The following is a 5,069-nucleotide window of genomic DNA, read 5'->3' on the forward strand; positions in this document are numbered from 1 at the left end:
AAAAGATTGGCATAGCGTTAATAAGGCGCTAAGCTGCATCTCTATTGTCAGCTTCTCTGAGATGTTCCCCGATTTCTCTCCAGAGAAGCAACCATCTGCTGAATTACTGGAGCAAGTCTGGTAAGGATGGAAGAGAGAGTTCAGAGATTGAAACCAAGCCCCTATGGTGCCTTGCATGCATGTGTTAGATACCATCATATCTTAGTCCCCCATGGTATCCTACTTCATCCCTTTAGCTTACAGTTTCCTATTCCTGCTGTTACTATTGCAAATCAGCCTCTTACTAAAATTAGCTCACAGAATAGAGGGAGTGGTGTAGGGACCCTACAGAGTCCTTGAACACCAGACACTTGAGGTCATTTATCTCCCCATTAATGACATCATGATGTTTGGTCTCAAGGAGTTTCTTTTCCAGAGACCTCAGGCCCAAAGCCAAACATGACTACAGCATTCATGTAGCCTCTAGATGAACTGGAGGACTATACACTTTGCCATCAGATTTAATAAAGAATATGCTATTATTGACCAATTGCTTTAGGGCCACAGGCACTCCAGATCAGAGACTTGGACACAAGGTGAAACATGTACATCTCAATTCCAACTTCAGTCTGTAAGATCTTTATCCTAACCCCTTTAGGAGCTTGGAAATTAAGCAGTAGTGGGTGAGTTCATGCTCTGTATTTTACAATAAATACCTACTTTCTTCCCATGCATCAATAATTGACTTGCTATATATCAGGCTAGCAGACCCAGTTTTGAGAATTCTGTAGCGATTCTTCCAGTCAGTTTTGTGGGTGTTCTATAACAATAGGTATGTTTAAGAAATGTGTAAACAAGATGTAATCCAATTCATTTTCTCATTGAGTAAAGACAGTAGTGACATAGTCACTAAAAGTATAGATCAGGAAACAATGAACATAGCACACATCTAACACACCAATTAACATCTCCTTTCAGAATGAGTATTCCTTGGTGCACATATTTTCTATCTGATTCTCTCAAAGGAACCAGGAAAAGGAGTTGCTCATATAAAAAAATCAATCCTCAAGCCACTTGTATGTTTATGAATAGCATTCCTTTCTACAACATGCCACATGATCTTCTCCTGTCTCAATGAGTGGGCTCTGGAGCTCCATTAAACTTGAAGATTTAATAGTTTCGTTGTCCCTCTCACTCTGTTGTTTAGCAAATTGCGTGGCTGCAAGAATATGAAGGATATCTTGTTTTGCTGAGCATTTAGCTCTACCACCATCTAGAACTATCTGCACTCATTATCTTATGAGCTGTGTAAAGTGAACACTTTACATGAAGTAAGGGAACCCTTTGCATTAAGCTAATTTCAAATTATCCAAGTATTTATCAGAGCTTGTATGGTCAAACATTTTTGGGTACTAATTGACCTCAAAAGGAAACTCTGAAATGTCTTCTCAAAACTCTAGAACTTGTAGTATCTTCTCCATGTCTGGCTTTGATTTATTACATGATGAGCTAATTCTGACAAATTACCCAAATTATGAGTTCAGTTGATAGAGAAAAGAAAAGAAAATCTGATGGTAAATCTATACACATTAAAAAATCTGATAAGCAGCAAATGTAAGGGAACATTTAGAATAGCATCAGAGAAGGGGATGCTGAGAAGAATTGAGAGGACAGAACTGTGTCAGAGAAAGATGGAAAGTTGCAAAGTCAGGCAGCAAATTGTGGAAGGAAGCAGATGTTAACATTTGTCTGAAGTTTCAGCGCATTTAGAACTTGATCAAATAATTGAAACTCCCTTAAAAAATGCTTACAACCATCTATATATAAAAGTTTGCAGATAGGCTCATAACCAAATGAGGAATACCTGTTCCAGGACACTTCCCTAAAAGTGTGCATTTGAAAGACAAAGCATGGGCCAAAGTAATTTAAAAACATAGCACTATTTTAAAGGGCACACTTGAGGATACAAAGATTAAGCTGTGTTTATATATATATATATATATATATATACACACACACACACACACACACACACACACAAGAGCAAAAGGTAGTAAAAAATACATAGTCTTACTTCCCTGAAGAAAAATGAACCTGAATATGATGCTTCTGGACAAGTGCCTACAGGCTAGACAGACTTCCCACTATTTCTAGCATTCGAAAAGCTCTGCCAAACCCAATCCCATTTACTTCACTTTCTCCCGTGCTGCACAGGAGTTCCCTGGGGTATTGAAAGTCCTCTGGAAAAGCAAGCTTAGCAGGAAGATTTCACATGGATGCTCAGAGTCATCTTGAGCAATTTGGAATTATTCCTGTAACTGACCAGAGAACTGCCATAAACTAGTTGTTACTCTCCTATTATTTCTAATTTTAGATAAGTGTCAGTATAAACCCAGAATTACCTGTTTCTGGTTAATGAACAAGCAAGCATAAATAGATAATTACAAAGAGATGGTAAGTCCTTAAGTAATAACTATAAACTTAAAAGCCTTTTATGGCTTCAAATACCTCGGTCTTTACAATCTCCTTTATCTTAGTTACTTAATATCTTCTCTGTAGTATCTTGTAGATATCATATATAAATTGTGCAATCACTGCTAAGTAAGAATATCACACTTTGACTTTTAAATAAGCTGTAGAACACTGAGGTATAGGCAGTATGTTCAAAATGTGGTTGTCAAGGAAACTGTACCTCCATCCAATAAGAAAAACAAGGGAATCTTCCAAAAAGGTCTTCCTTCCAAAAAGGAAATATTTAAGCATGTCATGCCCCCGTGCATGTTATCCTTTGATCTGTAGATGGTGGTATTAGTGTTTTTATTAGTTACTTTATAAATCAGTTAAAATGTCTTTTCTGCCTTTATCATAAACAGGAGACAAAACTTGTTTGGTTTCAGGTATGCATACTCACTTTACAATTCCTAGGTTTCTCAGAGCGTCCCTAGCATATGTTAGGAAAAGGTTACATTAGTTAAACAGAAAAAAAGGGCTATAATTCTCTTTTATCTTATTGCTAAGCATTATTACCATTTGATATTCTAATTATCAAAATATAAAACCACAAATCACTGGTCCCCTACATTTTTTTTGGACTGGCTCACACAGTTCCGATGTGGAAAGATACTAAAAAATGGAAGCAACATGGAGTGAAATGACTCTACAGTGGTCCAGAATAAGTTCCTGAAACAACATTTTTTAATGATCCATTCATGTGTTTCAGCTTGCTTTTTCTCATCTGTAAAAGGAAAATAATGTGTATTTCATGCAGGTAATTGTGGGACTCATGCAAGAAAGCATAATGTGATATTATTCCTAAGTCTTAGGATGCAAAAGGCAATCACGACTGGAGGGTCATGGAAAATAGTAGTGTGTCCTAGTTAAGAAAACGCATGCAAGAAGCCAGGCAGACCTGTGTTGTACGCCTTAATGACCTCCTTGCTGACTGTGTACTCAGGGAAGTTTTTTCTCTATGCCTCAATGACCTCATCTGTAAAATGGTCATTGAATAATATATAGTAAATATGTGTGTAAGGTCTTAGTGAGAGAGCATATGCCAAGCCATTAGTGGGGAGAGCGGTAAAGTATCTGTCACTATTAGGAAGCAGAACATTTCTTGAATCTAAATAGATGAAATAGCTCTGTACTGCTGGGAAGAGCAATAATATATCTTCTTAGTAGCGGTGAGAATTGAGTTGGTTCACTTTTCTGATAATTTGACCCATTTTGAGAGAAGGTAAGAGTCATACAATGTGAAAATTTCTCAAATAGCTGACATCTTGAAGGAAATGGTAGTTTTTTTTTTGCATATTATTTGATACTTTGAAAAAGACTATAGGCTTGCTCTTTTCAGTGACAATAGTGGCATTATGGTATTGCTGATAGCATTAGATGAGTTTTAAATGGTAATTTTATATTATACATCTTATAATTTTCTCTCCCACTGTCCAGTTTCAAATCCTCATTACTATATTCCGGGATTATTGAATTATTTTACTAGTCTCTTCTGACTAATAGATTGTGCAATGGTTCCAATGTGAATTAATATTATTAACACAGCCTTTTTTTTTTTAATCTTGGACTTCACAGGAAGGAGAGGGTGTTCTACCATGTACCTAACCAAAATGAGGAGCTACTGCCATCACATCTACACCTGCCTTTGTAACTGTCGCCTCCTCCATCTTGATACCAATTATCCCAACCTGACCCCAGCGCTTTGGGCATTCTTACACTTTTCCCTCATTTATTCAAATGCCATTCAGGGTTGGCATTGTGCCTTCATGGGTTAAGCTGCCACCTGCAGTGCTCGCATTCCATATGAGCACAAGTTGAGTCCTGTCTGTTCCACTTCCAATCCAGCTCTCTGCCAATGGCCTCAGAAAGCAGCAGAGAAAGCCCAAGTGCTTGGTCCCCTGCACCCACGTGAGAGACCCAGAAGAATTCCTGGCTCCTAGCTTTGGCCTGGCCCAGTCTTGACCTTTGTAGCCATTTGTGAAGTGAACCAGTGGATGGAAGACCTCTTAAAAAAGAAAAAAAAAGTCAAATGCCACCCATTCCTTAAAAGTCCTGCTCAAATTCTGTTTATTTAATGCTTTTTTAGCTTCTTCAGTGCCCTCATCTTCTCTCAGCATCTGACTTCCCATAGCGCTTATTATCTCCCTTTCATCTGACACTTGGTCAAATATTTGTAATTTGTGGATTCCGTATTTTTGACTAATATTTTCAACTAGAGACAATGATCATTTATTAAATTTAAAAAATCCTCACTGCTAGCATAAAGCCTGGCACATAAAACCTATTCAGAATATATCTGCAGAAAACACAAGTTTTGAAACCATAGCCTTGGCATTGTTTACATTCCATCTATATTACACTTTCAAATAAACAGAATTCTCTTTCCACCCACACTGAAATTAACAGACATATTCCAAGTAAGTGTCTGAGTAACAGACACTATGTTTTTCAGACTCAGCTGTCAACTCCTATTTTTGAGTAGCTAAATGAAAGAATGATCTGACATTTCTAAAATTTGGGTACATATCCTTCTTTCACGTGCTCAAGAATAGTTCTGTTAACCTAAACTTCTTAGCTGT

This window comes from Lepus europaeus, chromosome 14 (assembly GCF_033115175.1).
Source record: "Lepus europaeus isolate LE1 chromosome 14, mLepTim1.pri, whole genome shotgun sequence".
NCBI lineage: Eukaryota > Metazoa > Chordata > Mammalia > Lagomorpha > Leporidae > Lepus > Lepus europaeus.